The sequence below is a fragment of the Patagioenas fasciata genome, chromosome 32, assembly GCF_037038585.1.
Source record: "Patagioenas fasciata isolate bPatFas1 chromosome 32, bPatFas1.hap1, whole genome shotgun sequence".
NCBI lineage: Eukaryota > Metazoa > Chordata > Aves > Columbiformes > Columbidae > Patagioenas > Patagioenas fasciata.
Genome location: NC_092551.1, coordinates 1,174,480 through 1,194,000, shown reverse-complemented (window position 1 = coordinate 1,194,000; position 19,521 = coordinate 1,174,480). Strand labels below are relative to the sequence as shown.

General features: G+C 49.8%; 1 pseudogene; it reads right to left on the bottom strand.

Annotated features, from left to right (window-relative positions):
• LOC136111380 (dynein axonemal heavy chain 9-like) overlaps positions 1-19,521 on the bottom strand; it is a 122,964-nt pseudogene that overhangs the window by 32,817 nt on the left and 70,626 nt on the right.

Sequence of the window (19,521 nt, the reverse complement as noted above, 5' to 3'; positions counted from 1 at the left end):
GCTGCAGAGAGTCCAGCGCAGCCACCAAGATGCTGGAGGGAGTGGAGCATCTCCCGTGTGAGGAAAGGCTGAGGGAGCTGGGGCTCTGGAGCTGGACAAGAGGAGACTGAGGGGGGACTCATTCATGTTTACAGATATCTAAAGGGTGAGTGTCAGGAGGATGGAGCCAGGCTCTTCTCGGTGACAACCAATGACAGGACAAGAGGCAATGGGTACAAACTGGAACACAGGAGGTTCCACTTAAATTGGAGAAGAAACTTCTTCATGGTGAGGGTGGCAGAGCCTGGCCCAGGCTGCCCAGGGAGGTTGTGGAGTCTCCTTCTCTGCAGACATTCAAACCCGCCTGGACCCCTTCCTGTGGAACCTCAGCTGGGTGTTCCTGCTCCATGGGGGATTGCACTGGATGAGCTTTCCAGGTCCCTTCAACCCCTGACATTCTGGGATTCTGTGATTCTGTGGAATTCCCAACAAGCATTTAAATCATGTATAAGAGCTGGAGGTACGTGTCACGATCCATACCACAGGCATGTAAATAGCTTCATAATGATCAACGGAGGCTCGCTATTTTCATATAGTCCCACGTGTCCAGTTTCCACAGGGAATCCAGCTGGACCTCCAGGCATCGGAATGCAAGCAGGCTTTCCAAAGGATCCAGGCAATTTAAGTGCCTCAGTCCATTCAAACTATTAGCCTGAATTCACGTAATCTCACATTATATACATTTGAAAATCCCACTGAGAATTGTGTAAACGTGCCTCTAACCCAGTTGTGAAAGCATTTAGGGACATCCTGGTGTAACTAGTTCTGTGGCTGGCTGTCAAGTGAAGACAAAAAGCACTTGATCAATGTCATGTACAATAAACGTCTGTGCCGTATGCAGAGCATCAAGGGCCAAAGATGTAACAGCAACCAGACTTCAAACGACCAGCAGCATGCTGACCCTCCATCCGACAGCCCCGCATCCTCACAGTGTCAAAAGATCCCCCCAGCAGCAGCTGGAGAAGCAGGGCAGTATTTGTGCAGGACACACCACGTGGGCAGATGAAGCTTCTGCACACCTCCAGCTCCTTCTGCTCTAATAATGGATACCGACATCCTCCAGAAACCTCCATGGAAACAATCTGCATGGATAAAAGCTACAGTGAGAGCATAAAGACAGAAAACTCCCTTACACGTGGCACATGGCGTCCTCAAACAGCACCAGGCTCATGGCAGCGTTGACTTCGTTGTAGCTGCCCAAGGCTTCCACAAGGATCTTGTTCAGCTCCTCCCAGGTCGGAACTGGCCTGTAGCTGGGTTCTCCAACGCCTTTAGCGAAATGGCAATAAATGTTCATTCGCTTGGTCTGCTCTAAAGTTTCCTCAATGTCCTGTCAAATTTAAAAATAATTTTTAAAAAAGGTATATAAGAAGTAAAGGAGAAAACACTGCAGCTCTATGTCATCTTTCCAAGTGAAGCACAGTGTTCCAAAAAATGTCCATATAGCTGCACCTGTGTGTTGAAAAAGGGGAAAGAGCGACAAAAGGGAAGGAAAGGGAAAGGATAAAGCCCCAATACTTGCTCTGGACCTTTTGTAAATCACAAGAACTCATCACCTTAAGAAAATGTGAGCACAAGAAAAGCCCCACAGCAACAGCTACAGCACGACACTGTTGCATGGACAATGATTAACAGCCAGAGGAAAAAGCACTGTCTGCGTTACTGTGATATTTGCGGGACTCCAATGGCAACACTGCCGGGTGATGACAGGACTGAAGCAAAGCAGGTCTAGAGCTTCCATTAGGAAGATATTTTGGAAAAAAAGGAAAGCACTAGGGATTTGTGCCTGCATCTCACTTTACTCCCACCAAGACTGGGGATCTGACTCTTTTGCTTTTGCCACAAGACTCAAGACATTTAAATAAAATAATTTAATTAATTCACAGAGCCGAAATCTCCTCTCCCCGGTGCCCTTAGGGAGAGCATCGTTCACCCAAATACCAACATTGGCAGCCCAGGAAGCAGTTGACAGAGATTTTGCTCCTGGTGTCCCACCAAGAGCATCACACTCCCTGCAAGTGAGAGACTGGCAGACCTTGGGTCAAACTTCTCTTGCCCAAGGAACCTTTGTCCTGTAAGCACGTACGTTATTATCAGAGTTATGAACCTCAACACTTACGTCATATAATTTCTTCACCGTCTCCAGCTGGATTTTATCAAAGGTACCATAATCCTTTTCTTCAACCATCTTATCCCGGTAGACTCGGTTTGACTCGTGCAGGTAGAGTTTCACCAGGTCTTGGGGGTGCTGCAGACATTCCGGGGTAGAGAACAGAAGGCCCTGTGGGGTGCAGAGACCAGCAGTAAACCCCACCTTGACCTGAAGGGCCTGATGTCTCCCCAGCATCCAGGCTGAATGGGGCTGAATCACTCAAAATGCAGAGTTACTGTAACAACCTGCAAATAAACTTCTGAAGAAGCCCCTGGAGAACGTGCCCTTCGTTACCTCCAATTTCCCAAAGCAATTGTATATATTACACCAATTTTAACAGCCAAAGTGCATCCCCAGCGCAGCCGGATCTCCAAGAGTGCGTAGGGTCAGACACCAGCCCGACGGGCGGGTTTCTGCATCCCAACACCACAGCACGGCTGCTTTGTCAAGAAGAAGATAGTTTGGACATCTTAGCGGTGATGATTTTTTTCTAAAATCAATTAATTTTAATTAGGTGCATTCTGGCTGCAGGAAATATTAGTTTCTGTCTGCTTATCACAGCATGTTTACCATGAACTCTATTAAAATGCATAAAAGAATTATATTTCAAAGAGGTGTCACCTATTACTAAGCCTATTAACAGCACCCAGGGTTTTCAATGGCATGTATTAAACAGACAGTTTTTATTCCTAACATCTAATTATTTACACACAAAACATAAAATGTATTAAAAGCAATGTAAAGCAGGCCATCTCAGCTCGATGGATCATGGCTCAAATCATTTGGGTTTCACATTTGTCATTACAGCTGTCAAGCTGTTATTTTATTTATTTCAGAGAAAAGATAGTGAGAAGAGCTGATGACTCAAAGAGAATAAGGTGAAACCCATCAGGTCCTAAAAAAAAGTCACTCTAAAGACACTCCAAGCCACAAAAGTTGTGTTCTTGATGCAAGCAAATGTAAGGCTCAGAGGGAAGAAAATCCACGTTTCACAAATCTGTAAGCAGTTTATTAACTTAACACCTGAACATCTCCCCTCCCTTCACTTTACAGACCCGACTCTCCCGACTCCTCTCAGCAGAGCTGCCAGGCTCTGCCACGGCAACCAGCTGCGTCCCCAGAGAGCGACGGGGACGCTCTAGATATGGAAGAGATTGCTGCCCCTGAGGGTGGTGAGAGCCTGGCCCAGGTTGGCCAGAGAGGTGGTGGATGAACCATCCCTGGAGACCAGGCAAGAAAAATAAATAACTTTTTCTTTGCAGTCTAAATAACATTTAAAATTATACTAACTAGTGCAGCATAGCGACCCCTTTCTAGCTGTCCTGCACTGCTGGATGAAGCACCTGCTCTCCTTTCTCCTGACGTTCTTCTTGGGGAGCCTGGAGCTGCCTCAGCAGCGGTGACATGAAAACAATGACAAACACAACAACAGCGTGTGGGCCACAAACTCAAGAGTCCTATTTAAAGTGCCAATTTTTAAATCTGCTCTGATATCAGGGAGGGTTGACGAGAGGCTCCAGTCACCCCCTTGGCACTGCATAGAATCACAGAATCATTTCAGCTGGAAGAGACCCTCACGAGCATCGAGTCCAACCATACCCTAATTCTAGCATGAAACCATGTCCCTAAGCACCTTGTTTAAACACCTTTCAAACCCCTCCGGGGATGATGACTCCACCACTGCCCTGGGCAGCCTGTTCCATAGCACCGTGGTTGCCATGTGCGATAGAGCAGCTGCTGGCACCTGGATCTCTGTTAGGAAGAAAAATAGCAGAGATGGGAAGAGAGAAGGAGGGGGAAGCTGTGAAACCAGACTGGCTCAGGTAACCACACGCCAGCCAAACCCAAGGTAAAGCTGTGCCAAACAACCGTGCCAGACCAAGGCACAAAACAAACTCTTGCTGACCCTGCGCCCATCTCGCCGCCGTCATTCCCAACTCAGCCACAATGTCAGCACGTAACACACAAGGTGCATTTCGGTGCTTCAAGCCTGAAGTTTGCAGGGCTCTTTAGTGAGCTCAACCAAGGGTGAACATGAAAATCCCTCCCCATGCAAAGGAGCGAGGAGTTCACTGGCAGCGGAGCCGACGTGGAGCAGCAGGACACGCCGGAGCCCCCGCTGCTGTCTGGCTGTCAGGAGGAGAGAGCCTGCTCTTCCCCAGCTGCCACAGATCTTAATGTGACATGCTGCTTCAAAATCTTGTTAGAAATAGGAATAAAAAGCAAAATACAACCCTGCTGGGTCTATGATTATTATTTTACAGAGATGACAGATATAATTTAGAGCATAATACCATGGTAACCCTTTCAGATGGAAAGAAAGACAGCAGCAGGGCTTTCTCTGGTGGGAGCCAGCGGGGAATGTATTTTTAAAAAGCATAATCCACAACTCTGTCACTGCAGAGACCTGTCTGCTTTAATCAAGGGTAAATTGCTTGGAGCGTACCAATCAATTTAACTCTGCAGTGCATGGTGGGACCCAGAGGCACGAAAAGGTGCTGTAGAAGTGCAAGACAAAGTAGTGTCGGACTTGAACCACAGACGGGACCCACTACAGAGCGAAAGTAACAGATAATACCTTCTGATGAGCCCAAAGGATTACAAAGGACTGAAGGGTGACCTTGCCCCTGCAGCAGTAACATCAGTAACAGTAAATTATATACTCACAACAACCAGGAGCCAGGCTGCCGTTCCTGCAGACCTTGCCTAACCCTGCTCCAGCCCCTTCTTGCCTGTCATCCCTGACTGTGGTTTCCAGCCCCTCCTCATATTTCCAGTGAAACGTGACAGCAAATTAAAGTTAGATTATTACAAATTATTACGGTACTTGCTGAGCCTTCTGTAGTCATTTAAAACCAGCCACGAGCCCAGGGGGCTGAAGATGGTCATAGATTTTGAGGTTCCTTGTTATTCTTTTTAAAAATCAGGAAGCAGCATCCTTCAGCCCAGACCCTGGTGTGTTCCCAGGTCAGCAGTGACCCGAATGTGTTTGTGTACTCAGCAGAGGAACCATGCCCAGTGCTGGCTTCCCCTCTTCATCCCCCTTCTTCACCCACAGCCCTTCTGCCAGTCGCCACCTCCCTGGAGACTCATGTTCCCCTTTGGGAGCCAAACCCCCCCACAACACACACATTACCCTGGTGTCACATAGGACAGACCAGCTTAGCTCTACTTGAGGGCCTGAACCAAAGTTTCACCCTTGGCCAGCTGACGCCAGACAAGCAGCAGCACTGAGTACAATGCTGAGGCATTTAATGCTGTCCAGCTGAAGGTGAAGTCCAGAGACAAAATCAAATTAGAACAGTGGATGAAAATCATTGTTCTGCAAGGATACATGGAATTTCTCACAGCCTTCCCAAGTCAACACAACTAGATGGTTTGGTAGGGGTCTGGAGCATCTTTCTGATGAGGAAAGACTCAGTGAGAGTTGGGGCTGTTAAGCTGGAGAAGAGAAGCTGAGAGGGATCTGATCAATGGATCAATATCTCAGGGTGGCTGTCAGAGGATGGACCAGACTCTGTTCAGTGGTGCCCAACGCCAGGGTGAGGGGCAACGGGCACAGACTGAAACACAGGAGGCTCCATCTGAACATGAGCAGAAACTTGTTTGCTGGGAGGTGCCAGAGCCTGGCCCAGGCTGCCCAGAGCGGGTGTGGAGTCTCCTTCTCTGAGACATTGAAACCCGCCTGGACCCACCTGTGTGATCTGCTCTGTGACCCTGCGTGAGCAGGGCTTGGACTGGGGGATCTGCAGAGGTCCCTCCAACTCAACCAGGCTGGGATTATGTGGGATTCTGTAATGCTGAGGCATTTAGTGTTTTCCAGCTGAAGGTGATGTCCAGAGACAAAAATCAAATGAGAACAGTGGATGAAAATCATTGTTCTGTAGGGATACGTGGAATTTCCCACAGCCTTCCCAAGTCAACACAACTAGATGGTTCATCTCAGGAGAAACCTATTGTACAGCCAGGGCAGCCTGGAAAACAACATGGCTCAAGCAGTTCAGACAGGAACCCACACAACAGAAGAAGACACCTGTGTCCTTGAACAGCCGCTGGAACCCAGGCTGGATATCCTGACATGTTTCAAAAAGCATTAGAGACCCACACTTGGGCAACAGAGTGAAACCACACCTGTGTCCCTGATGGGGCGCTGGACACCCTTCTGGCCTCCACAGCCTCGGATGAACCTGGATATCCTCACCTACCTGAATCTGAGCACCTTGAACTGGAGCCTAATCCCACCTTAGATCTGCAAAGTGCTGATGTCTGACAAGAGGACAGTCACCTTGGACTCCTTTCACCTCCAGTGAATGAGGTGCTTCAGAAACACAGTTCCTCTGAGCTCTTCTCCGTGTTTGTCCATGAGGAAGAGCTGATGCACTACAGACAGAAATGCCCATTTTTCTCTGCTGGGGGAGAGGACGCGACTCGCCAGGCAAAAGGGAATCCCACTGAAGATACTCAGACCCCCAGAGACGATCATTCCAATCAGTCAGGACAAACATGAACAGTGCTTGACAAAGTCAATCCACTGCTGCCTGCCCAGCCTCCTACCCCTGGGTGTATAGGTTGCTCTTTTCCCTTTGGTTTCACCAATACCTGACAAATCTCTCTGGTATTTTGCCATCATTTGTAGTGAACACCTGGAGTCACCTTCAGCTGAACCCTCGCTCCAAGCAACGCAGACATCAGCCTGACCAGCTGGAGCCAGCTGGCAATGGGTCTTGGGTGCAGAAGGGAAAACATGAGAGCAGTAAGGACCTGTACCTGTTGAAAGGAATTATTGCTGACTTGATTTGGGGCCGTCTTCCTTGTTCTGTGCAACACTCACATGCGTACAATGTCCAAATTCATTAGCTGCAGCAATTAAGATACAAGTTCTTGGAGTGTTTTGTAATGAGGTAATTAGCACAGGACTCCTTGTCATAAGAGCTGTCAGGCAGTTTTGACAAAGGGAATCAAGCTGGGCTTCTAAGGTTGGTAGGTGCAGCATTAATATATAATATATTATGTATATAACAGTATGTATATAATAGTGAGATAACAACAGAGCCACTGGACAGGCTGCAAATGGAGCCATTTTAAGGACCTGTGCAGAGCCAGCAGTATCACAGCACAGCGGCAGCAAGTCCAGGGGCTGACCCCTCCACAGCTGCAATTTCTACGTGCTTTGTGCCTTTAACAGTTGTCATTGGCTGCTTGTATAACTACAGAACAGTCGGTAAAACAACAATCTCCCAATGCCCTTCACACACACAGCTATTGTGCAGGCGGTGTTTGATTGCTTGTCTGGGATTAAAAGGAATTTGAAAAAGGCAACATGCACCGAGCTACATCCACCAGTTCTCCATCTGCCCACAAGCTAAGGAAACTCACATGTCCCTAACCAGGAAAAGGGGGTTGTTTATTCCTCTATCTTTTTTTTTTTTTTCCCAGTTAGCATCATATCAAGGGTCATGGGCCATGGTAGACTGGAAGGTGGGTGGAGAACTGGCTGGCCCAGCAGGCTCCGAGGTCTCACTGGAGCTCCAGTGTTCCGCAGGGGCTGGTACCGGGGCAGTGGGTGTCTCCATGCGGGAGCCAGCAGTGCTCTCCCAGCAGGGCTGCAGCTGGCACTGACCACGCAGAACGCAAAGGGAAGGACCTTGACAGGCAGACAAAAGCTGTGTGAGGTTCAATCCACTTTTGGGGCCCCCAGGACAAGAAAGACATTGACATACTGGAACGAGTTCAACGGAGGCCACCAAGGTCATAAAATGGTGGAGGACAGGACATGCAAGGAAAGGCTGAGAGAAATCGGTTTGTTCAGCTCAGGGAAAAGGTGAAGGGGAATTTTAATTCTGTTTCTATCCCTGGAGACATCCCAGGCCAGGCTGGATGGGGCTCTGAGCAACCTGAGCTGGTGAAGATGTCCCTGCTCATGGTAGGGGTGGCACTGGGGGAGCTGGGAAGGTCCCTCCAACCCAAACTGTTCTGTGATTCTTTGACTCTGTCTACAACTACCTAATAGGGAGTTATAGAGAAGACTGAGCCAATTTTTTTTGGAGGTGTATAGCAAAAGGACAAGAGGTAACAAACTGCAGGAAGGGAAATTCCAACTGAAATAAAAATATATCAGCTTCACCGTGGAGTGGGTTTAGTGGTGTGACAAGGGTCGGAGAGGTTATGGGAACTCCAGTCATGGAAACATTCAAAACTTGGCTGATCAGCCTGACCTGACTTTGAAGCCAGCACTGCACAAGAAGGGTTTGGACAAGAGAGTGTGAGCTAAATTATGAGTTTATGAAGACTGAATGAAAGTAACACATGGAAATGCATTCCCGGAGTCCAGAGCTTCTTTCACACTCAATTTCAGGAAGAAAATTGTGTTCCCGTAGGGACAAACAGGATATCAGGAGATCTCAAAAACTCAAGAATATTTAATGTGAAGGAATAATCAAGAATGAATCCAAAAGGTAAGGAAGGATTTCAAGAAAAATTGGACCACTATTTAAATAAACATTATGAAGCCCAGGAGCCAGACTCCCCCACTCCTGAAGCCACGTGATAAACCAAACAACACCTGAGCTCAGTCGCTGCTCCTGCCCCAGCATCCAGACCTGGCAGGACATTTCCTAATATCCCACAACCTGAGCACCTTTCAAGCAGGTTACAGTTAAAATTAAAGCTTCCCATGGAAATGCTGCTTTTCTCTCTCTGCCTTTCAAAGCACAGATTAACTAGAAGTCAGGAGTTAACATCTAACATCAAAAGCTGCTGATGTTTAGCTGAGCATAAGTGACAGGTCTGATTCTTTCTTGGCACAAAAGAGTTATTAACTTTTTCAAGGCCCTGTTTTTGCATTTCCCACTACGTCATTACTTCAGTTCTTGTGTGATGGACCAGACCACAAGGCACCAAACTTTCAGTACGTACTTAGGAGAACAGGTGTTAAGAAGGACAGCAACAAGTTACAAACCGGGGTTCTACAAGAGTTTATGGTGTTCCAAACCTCTCGATTCGGCTGCTGAGAACCTTCTCAAATTTTACTAATCAGCCTTAAACTCTGAAAGGCTCTTTGAGCAGTAATATCTACTGCTTCAAAGTATGAGATTTCAGGGGAAAAAAAAGTCTCTCCGTTGTTGGAAGAAAATATTTCTAAATCTGAACAACTTCCCCTTGGTACAGAACTGGCTCTGGTGGAAATTCAGTTTTAGCAATTAAGTCAAAGCTGGGTTTGATTCAATTATCACCTTTTTAAATGCCACCCTTCATGCACATACTGAGCATCTGACCATCAAGAAGCTAAGAGGACATGCCAGTACAGGCCAACAAGCTAAGCTGGATCTAACTTCAGGGCCAGTAACCCACTAACTATCCACCACCTGCTTCAGTACAATCAAATAATTTGCCTGTGTGGTGGAACAGTGCCATTAATCCCCACATTTACACGTGTGGAACTGAGGCTCCCAAAGATGAGCGCAGCTCCATCGCACTCACCATCAGTCATTTAAGTGCTGAAGTCGGAAGCCCAAAGCTCCCTTCAGCTGGTCCCTTCTACAGCCAGAGGGCGTTTCAACCCACCCCAAACCTGCACATCCATCTGGAACTACTCATCCCTCCCCGCTGACCACAAGAGGCTGGAAAGTAACTAAGCTTCTCAAAGCCATGGGCAATGGTTCTGGAATCCATCCAAAACTAACAAGGAATTAAGGAATGGCCTAAGGTCACCCACTTTACTCAGGGCACACATGTGCTGTGTCATTTTTAGGTAGGAGACTGCATTCTGCCCACCAGAGCTAGAGGAACACAGCTCCGCAGCCTCTTGTAGCATCGGGACAAGCTTCAAGTCCCACAGGACAGCAACTGCACTTACTTGGAAGATATTGGAGAAGTCTCTCAAGTTGAAAATGTAGTGGAACTTGATGGCTGTTGGAAGGAATGTAGCGGCTACTTTCTGGTGCAGTCCCAGGGCAAGGGCAATCAGCTGCTGAGCTGATTTTTGCACAGCCCCCGAGAAATTTCCACTTGTCAGGTGCTGCGTTAAAATGGTGCTATAGATCCTGGACAAGGCATCCTGCCCAGGGATGGACAGCGCGAAGACACAGAAGTGACGCTGAGGGAGAGAAAGGAAGGCATGGAAAGGTCAGAGAGGTAGAAAAACACCTTTCAAGCAAAATGCCCTTGGGGATTTGCTGTGATAATCTCATCTAGGCTCCCTTTCCCATGAAATGCTGGACCAGATGATCTTTTGAGGTCCCTTCCAACCTGGGTTGCTCTATGATTCTCTGATTTGCAGTCCACCTGAACAAGGTTATTTCCCTCTCCCAGTTTGCCAGCAGAGCTCAGGTGGGAAGTGACATCACTCTGCTCACTAAACCAGGGATTTTCAACTGCATCTCACCAATGCTACACTGGAAGTGCAGTCCATTGAAGAGCCAAAGGGCTCTGAAGGTCCCACCGACCTCTGACAAAGCCCAGTCACTGTCTCTATTAAGAGCAGCCCCTGGAAGGCGCCATCTCCCAGAGGACCTCTTTACTAATTTGGAACTTGCAAAGTTGCCCATGGGACACTTCATTTTAACTCCACACCTTGCTGAAGAGGAGCCAGGGTCCAAGCTGACTCTGGTCATTAGGTTTCTCCATGATGAAATGAATTTTGCTCACTGCTACCCAGTCCCTCCATCGGTTGGCAGCTCCCAAAAATCAAAGTCTAATGTTTAAGATCTCTTCCCAAATCTTCTGTTATCAGCAGCGCTTGAACTGCTTTTTGTTTGGCTTGGGGTTTTTTTGTTCGGTTAGGTTTTTGGGGGGATTTGGTTGGTTGGTTGGTTTTGGTGTTCTTTGTTTTGTTGGTTTTGTTTGGTTGCTTGGTTTGGGGTTTGTTGGGGTTTTTGTTGTTGTTGTGTTTTGGTGTGGCTTGGGTTTTTTTTTAGTTTTGTCTGTTTTCTTCGTTTGGGTTTCTCCCCCACACCTCTTTTTACTGACAGCTGCATCAGACAATTCTGGAAAGCAGGCGGCGTTAAGGCACCATGCTTCAGAGCTAAATACGAGCTAAATGAAGGCAAAATCTGCCTGTATGGACCAGAAGGTTGTCCTGAAAGTAGGTGTTAAGCTGGCTGGCAACTTTTGACTTCCTCCTCTGACGGAGCTGCAGAATGCGAGGAAAAACAAACAAGGGAATAAGGGACCCAGTTCGGTGCTTCACTATTAGGAATCACAGTCACTCGACAGATTCGTGCCATTTGTACTGATAAAACAACAGCAGGATCTGCCAGTGGTTGTCCTCTAACCTCACGTTTAAATGATCCACCCCAAAATAAACCCAGCGATGCACCTGCCGTTGTGCAGGGCTTTACCTGCAGCCGAGGGTTGATGGTGAAGCTCCCCGCCGTCGGGTTCACGCACGACACACACTGCACGTTCGTGATCTCCTTCAGCGACAGCTTGGTCCGGTCGTACCTTCGGGCAAAACACAAGCAGCAGCACAGTGACCACGGCCACTGCCTCTCTCAGTACGTGTCCCTGGGCTGCCAGAGGCCGCTTGTCTTCAGGGGGTCAAATTCTGCGTCTTGCCAAGATGAGGCCCAGGCCCAGGTTGCCGGCCTATCTGTACACGGCCTGGCACACGCGAGTCCTGCTCCTGGTGGAAATCCTTCAGCTTCAACAACCTGTAGCTAATATTTCTATCAGTAATAAGCACTGAGCAAAGCCCCTGGGCCATACTCTTCACTTGCATGGAAATGGCAGAAAACAGCAGGAGTGTCTCTGGTTTGATCCCAACCCGGGACAGGGTGTGAGAGACTACAAGGGTGACTCTCAAACACTGTGGCAAACCCAGCCCTGCAACACCCAGTCATGGGAGACGGGCCATCGTGAGCAGGTGAATGGTGATTTACATGTCAAGGCCGAGGTGACAGCCACAGACAAAGGCTGGGTGACACAGGCAGTGCTGTGTTGAAGGACACGCAGCCTGTGCGCTGACAGGCCCGACACGGTGTCAAGGCCCAGGCTGAGAGACCCTCCGGGCCTCCCCCATCTTCCACAATCACCCCCAGTGACGCCTGCACGAAAGCCCAGGTGATCCCGAGGGCTATAAACCCTATAAAACCTGTGCCAGCACGGGCAGGGTGCCACCCTGGGGACCCTTCCACCCACCGGGCTGACCACGGGAACCGAACCACACACCACAGGGTGCTGAACCCTGACTACAGACCCAAGCATTCCTGCATAGGAACTGGACCTGAGACTACAAACCCCTCAAACACACCACGGAGCCCTAAGGGTGGTGAGACCTTTCCTTTCCCTTTCCTTTTCCTTCCCTTCCCATTTCCTTCCCCCTTCCTTTCCCCTTCTTTTCTTCCTCTCTCTTTCCTTCCTATATTCCTATTTCTTTGCCTTCCTTTTTGTGAGTAATACAGTAACATAAGGTTTAGAGCCCCACTTGTGCCACAAAACTCTTTCATGTGAATCTTTTCGCTGCTAAACTGTTTATCGATTGAGCTTAAGTAACATAAATCCTTCTGCCACTGAGTCATTTGCCAATTGGACCAAGCTACAAAAAATAAAGGTCTTTTGTTTGTGGACCTTCAGGATTGTATGTACTTTTTTCCAACCCAGGGGACTGACAAATCTCAGTCACACTTCCCCCAACCATAGCGCCAGGTGGGACATGACAAGGGTCAGCAGGCTGCTGCTGCCGGGGGAGGACAGGGAGTCCTGGGCTCCCTGGTTTAAGAAGGACAAGGAATTACTGGAGAGAGTCCAGCGGTGGCTACAAAGATGCTAAGGGATCTGGAGCACCTTTCTTGTGACAAGAAACTGAGAGAGCTGGGGCTGTTGAGCTGGAGAAGAGAAGCTGAGAGGGATCTGATCAATGGATCAATGTCTCAGGGTGGGTGTCAGAGGATGGACCAGACTCTGTTCAGTGGTGCCCAACGCCAGGGTGAGGGGCAGCGGGCACAGACTGAAACACAGGAGGCTCCATGTGAACATGAGCAGAAACTTGTTTGCTGGGAGGTGCCAGAGCCTGGCCCAGGCTGCCCAGAGCGGGTGTGGAGGAATTGAAAACCATTCCAGTGGTTAAAATTCAGACAGTCAAGAAAACACACCTTCAATGAAAATAAAGAAATAATGGGAAGGGTTATTAGAATGGAGTCGTGAGACAGGTAAACTGAGCCTTGGCAGCTAGGAAGTGTCAGGTAGTCTGTAAACCCTGCCGTACCCAACCAACGGGGAACTGGGGAGGGAATTTGCAGTTGGGATTAGGGGTGGATATAAGCAGTGGCTTTTTGCCCTGTTTTGTGTGCCTACCTTTAGGTGGAACACCCGACCTTGCAAAATCGTTAATAAAATATGCTTTGCTGAGAGATCCTACCTGAGCCTATTATATTGGTGAGATGATAACTTCCTGCATGCAATACAGTGCCCAGTGGGCACTGCTGAGCACATGGGCAGAAGGCCTCGATGTGTCTGGGAGGGGACCCATGGCATGCTGCATCCGCCCGCACCTCGCTGCATCCCCTGTACGTTGCTGCATCCGCCCGCACCTCGCTGCATCCCCTGTACGTTGCTGCATCCGCCCGCACCTCGCTGCATCCCCTGTACGTTGCTGCATCCCACCGCACCTCGCTGCATCCCCTGTACGTTGCTGCATCCCCCCGCACCTCGCTGCATCCCCTGTACGTTGCTGCATCCCCCCGCACCTCGCTGCATCCCCTGTACGTTGCTGCATCCGCCTGCACCTCGCTGCATCCCCTGCACGTTGCTGCATCCGCCCGCACCTCGCTGCATCCCCTGTACGTTGCTGCATCCGCCCGCACCTCGCTGCATCCCCTGTACGTTGCTGCATCCGCCCGCACCTCGCTGCATCCCCTGTACGTTGCTGCATCCGCCCGCACCTCGCTGCATCCCCTGTACGTTGCTGCATCCCCCCGCACCTCGCTGCATCCCCTGTACGTTGCTGCATCCCCCCGCACCTTGCTGCATCCCCTGTACGTTGCTGCATCCCCCCGCACCTCGCTGCATCCCCTGTACGTTGCTGCATCCCACCGCACCTCGCTGCATCCCCTGTACGTTGCTGCATCCCACCGCACCTCGCTGCATCCCCTGTACGTTGCTGCATCCGCCCGCACCTCGCTGCATCCCCTGTACGTTGCTGCATCCGCCCGCACCTCGCTGCATCCCCTGTACGTTGCTGCATCCCCCCGCACCTCGCTGCATCCCCTGTACGTTGCTGCATCCCCCCGCACCTCGCTGCATCCCCTGTACGTTGCTGCATCCCCCCGCACCTCGCTGCATCCCCTGTACGTTGCTGCATCCCACCGCACCTCGCTGCATCCCCTGTACGTTGCTGCATCCCACCGCACCTCGCTGCATCCCCTGTACGTTGCTGCATCCCACCGCACCTCGCTGCATCCCCCTATGCCTCACTCCATCCCCCACACCTCGTTGCATCCCTCTGCGCCTCACTGCATCCCCCTACTCCTCGCTGCAGCCCCTTGTGCCTCCAACGCTCCCTCGCAGCTCCCTCACCCTCTATCTGCCTGACTTCCCTGACACCCACAGCCCAAGATTTCTGCCTCCGCTCCACTGTCTCTGTTCCTCGGAAGCTTTTGGCAGAGCTCAGGCATGCACACAGCTGAGGAGAGTGGAAATTGCAATGCGTCCCTGCCCTGTATTCCCTGTGGAGAGATGCAAATATTCATGTCCCACACAGAGCTGCTGGCTAAAGTGTAAAACACACCAATCTCCTTCCAAAACAGTCACTGCTTTTCCTTCAAATCACCTCTGCCTAGATAATGGTTGTTTGCTGCTGCCTGACAGAAGACAATGTTAGGTGCTCACAGCAGGGGGGTTCACCCCAGCTGAGGCCAAATCCACAGCCGCCTCTGCTCTCAGCGTCGCGGGGCAGCAAGGCCGAGCATCGCGCTCCCCTCGCAGGCTTTGCACTGGGACCACAGTCACAAGCCACAGCAAGAGCAGAGCAAAGCTCCTCTCAACCCAGCTATGAGTAAGCAATCAAGCGGTATTAAAGAAGCGATGGACAACGTCCTCGGACACACGGTGTGAACTGTGGGGTTGTCCTGTGCAGGGACAGGAGCTGGACTCGATGATCCTTGCGGGTCCCTTCCAGCTCAGGACGTTTTGTGATTCTAAGTGAATTTGTTTGCTGGGGACAGGGGAAGCCCTGAGGGTGCTCAACTCTCAGTTCACCCAGAGCCTCCCAACCAGCTCTAGCCCAGCAGTATGCAATGGGAAGAGGGACCCACGCTTTGAGATTCTCTCAAACCCACTCCCCAGCACTGGAGCTGAACAAAAAGGTCTCCGACAACCAAGCCCAAGCAGGCTCCTACCAGTGGCCGTAGTCCAGGTGCTGCCGGATCAGCGTATGGGGCTGCACTGTCCCGTAAGCGTCCACCTCGGGCATGTTGAGATCATCAATGAAGTACACGAGCTTCTTGGCACCTGGAGGGCCATAATTCCTACCAGCCTTTTTCTCCAGAGGTTTCTCAAGCATACCTGTAGGGAGGCAGAGGTGCAAACCTCATCTACTGGGAGAGCAACTGCTGCAAAATAAAAATGATTTCTCAGCCCAGCTCAATGCTGTGCTGTGTGTAGCTACAGCGGCCCCTCAAGGAGCTGAGATGTCCCCCAGCTGCAGCTGTATGAGGAGCAGCTGAGGGGCCTGGGGGTTCAGCTGGAGAACAGGAGCTGAGGGGAGACCTTCTGATCTCTGAACTGCCTGAAAGGAGCTTGGAGCCAGGGGGGGTCGGGCTCTGCTCCCCAGGAACAAGCGCCAGGAGCAGAGGAAACGGTCTCAAGTTGCACCAGGGGAGGCTGAGGCTGGATCTGGGGAACAATTTCTTCCCCAAAGGGCTGTGGGGCATTGGAACAGGCTGCCCAGGGCAGTGCTGGAGTCACCAGCCCTGGAGGGTTGGACAGACGTGGAGATGAGGTTCTCAGGGACTAGAGTGCTAGAGCTGGGTTACGGTTGGGCTCGATGATCCTGAAGGTCTCTTCCAACCAAACTGATTCTATGATTCTACAGTGCAGCTGGGAGCCCTGCAGGGACCCTTGGTCAGCACTTTGGTTTGACTTAAATCAGAAAGCTCTCAACTCTTCCTTCCAAACAAAAATACAACAAACTTCGTCTGCTACAAAACATGTCTACCTCAGAGCAAACAAGAGCTTTTCATGCAAGATAAAGCCTTTTGAATCTCTTCTGCATAATTTTTTAAACGCAATCTTGCTTGCAGAGGTGGCTGTGCCAGAGCAGTGAGCATCCCCTGCTGCCTGCCCCGGCGATGCGGCAACTGCAGCGTGGCCAGGGCAGCAGGCACTGGGCGCTGCGATGGAGAAAGGGAGATGGATGCTGTGGGCACAGAAGCCCACGAGCAAAGCTGCTGGTTTTGTGAATATATGCATCTTTTACCCTGTTAGACAAAAATAGGCGATCTCAGGGCCAAATTCCTGGACATCTTCAGAACAACCAACATGACACTTTTATTTAAATGCATCAAATAATCATAAGTTCCCTGATCTTCTCACCAGCGTTACCCAACCCTCCAGATAATGTGACAAGACTTAATTCCAACACGAGCTGTCAAATTACCACCTAGTTTCAAGTAGGGTCACGCACACGCAAAGGAAAGCACGGAGAGAACAGTTTCGCATTTCAAAGCCTTGGAAGACTTTAATTTGTTTTAGCAGAAGGCTGGGGTCATATGTTGCTCTAGCTCATAAAACGTGGGGAATATTTATAATCCTGGGCTGATATTTAATAAAAATCACCCCACGTCGCTGCACATCATGTTCTATAGGTTATTGATTCCTCTGATTGCAGCCCAGGCAACCTTTACTGTCTCAGTAAGTGGAAAAGCAAACGGAAGCAACGCTCCTCTGCCCAGACCCCGGGTGGGTTTTCTGCCCTGTGCTTACTCGAAGAATTTGTTTCATTAGCAGTTTTGGGTTGGCAACAGACCTATAAGGTGCTATAAAGCAGCACACGGTAAGTAGCAATTCTTTGTAATTAGGGAAGACTGGCAAATGTAAACGGGACTGGGAGTTTTTTTAAGCCATTTATTATCACGTGCAAAAGTTGTTAAGGAAGATTTATATTCCGTTGGTTTGTTTCAGATCACAGACCTTTCAAAACGCTGGGTTTTTCCTGCTTGGGTGCACTGCAGACAGCTTGCCTTGCTCACCACTCAAAACGCAGCTGATTTCTTGTCACAGACAGGTGCTGCACAAAGGAATGGATTGTGCTACGAAAAATGATGAATCTTTCCTCAGCGGAGCCTCTCTCCCCGTTCAATAAAACCACAATATTTGAAATTTCTGGTAGCAAGTTAAATTAAGTGTTTCAAATAAGCATTTAATTTAAATTTAATTAGTCCCTAATTAACATATAAAATCAGCCCTTTTTGAGGTTAAACAAGTACGCAAGAGATTCATCACACTGAAATGCAATTACTGGGGATCAAGTGACATGTTCGTGGAAGTGGTATTTTAATTCAAAGCCGTATCTCACAATAATAATAAGGGGCGGTGTGTCTGTGTGAGATCCTGACACATACTCAAACCAGCACCTCAAAGAAACAGTCTGGACACCTCGTACCTTCTGGTTGGGGAGCAAGGGAGAGGGAAAAAAAGAACCCAAACAAAAAAAACCACAAGATTTATTGCAATTTCTCTGAATGACAGAAGTCAGGGCTACATCTGATGGAGGGGCAGAGGCCCAAGAGGGCACGAAGCAGAGCGAGGCCCAGGGCAAATGCCACAGAATGTGGTATTTAGTCACAATAAACTACAGAAAATCCCCAAACTGGCCCCAGGTTCAGGCAGAGAGAGTGTTGGGCTCCTTTTAACCCCTGTGCACATGGCGCTTCTGGAAGCCACAGGATGCAGGGATGGGTTGAACAACAACTCTGCTTCCCCTAAGGGCTGCATCTTATACATCTCTGCAGCAACAGGCACCTTGTCTAAGGAACTACTGGAACTCAGGTTAGGATCTTTTTTAAGTAAGAAAAAATCCAAAATTACTTTGTGCCCATGTTTTACAAATTTAAAGATGTGCCTGCTGGGGAAAAGAATAAAGCAGCCAAGTGACAAACTACACAAAAAGGGACAAATTAACTCTAAAAAATGAGCAGCAGGGATCCAGGCCAAGCAGTATAAATCATGCTTCTCAATGCAAATCTCACCACCACATCTTCATCCACACACAAGACAACTTGCTCCTCTGTGCAGGGGAAGAAAATCACTGACTCAGCCCACAGCTCATGACCAGGGACACGGTGCCAGGTCTGCCTGTACAAATAACACCTGCACACACTCGCCCATCCAGCTGGAGACAAACGGCTGCACATTCACAGAATCACAGGATCCCAGGCTGGTTGGGCTGAAGGGCCCTCTGCAGATCCCCCAGTCCAAGCCCTGCTCACGCAGGGTCACAGAGCAGATCACACAGGTGGGTCCAGGCGGGTTTCAATGTCTCAGAGAAGGAGACTCCACACCCGCTCTGGGCAGCCTGGGCCAGGCTCTGGCACCTCCCAGCAAACAAGTTTCTGCTCATGTTCAGATGGAGCCTCCTGTGTTTCAGTCTGTGCCCGCTGCCCCTCACCCTGGCGTTGGGCACCACTGAACAGAGTCTGGTCCATCCTCTGACACCCACCCTGAGATATTGATCCCATTGATCAGATCCCTCTCAGCTTCTCTTCTCCAGCTCAACAGCCCCAGAGCTCTCAGTCTCTCCCCATAAGAAAGAATCTCTAGGTCCCTCAGCATCTTTGTCCCCCACCCAGGCAGCTGGACAGAGAGACAGACAGACAGACAGCCAGACAGCTCAGCCCATTTAGCAGCTCAAGGGCATTTTGCAGAGACCCCAACACAGGGAAAAAAGCAAAGGGGCACCTGGGAGGGAGGAGGGAGACTGCAGCCATCACACACTAGCAAGACCCAAAACCCTTCAGACCTGCCCCAGAAAGCTGCCGTGACTCCACGACACAGCCCCAGGTGACACAGCGTGGGCTGAGCCTGTGCTGTCACCTCTGCGAGTGGATCAGTCCCACAGGGCAACTTTAAACTCTGACACCTTCCTTAAAACATCTGCAGTGTCGGGAGCCCAGCAGAGCACAGACAGGGGCTGTGATGCTCATGGCCGTGAGCGTGTTCGCCCCAGGGCCACCTGGCCAGGAAAAACCCACATGGTGAAGGTTAAAACCTTGGTCTCACTGGTGCTGGTCCTGTAGAGGGAGTAAAGGGATTTCAGGACACTTGGGTCAGACCAAACTCCATAAAGGAAGTTATTTTGGTTTACAGTGACCCACAGCTGTTGTTCAACTCAAAAC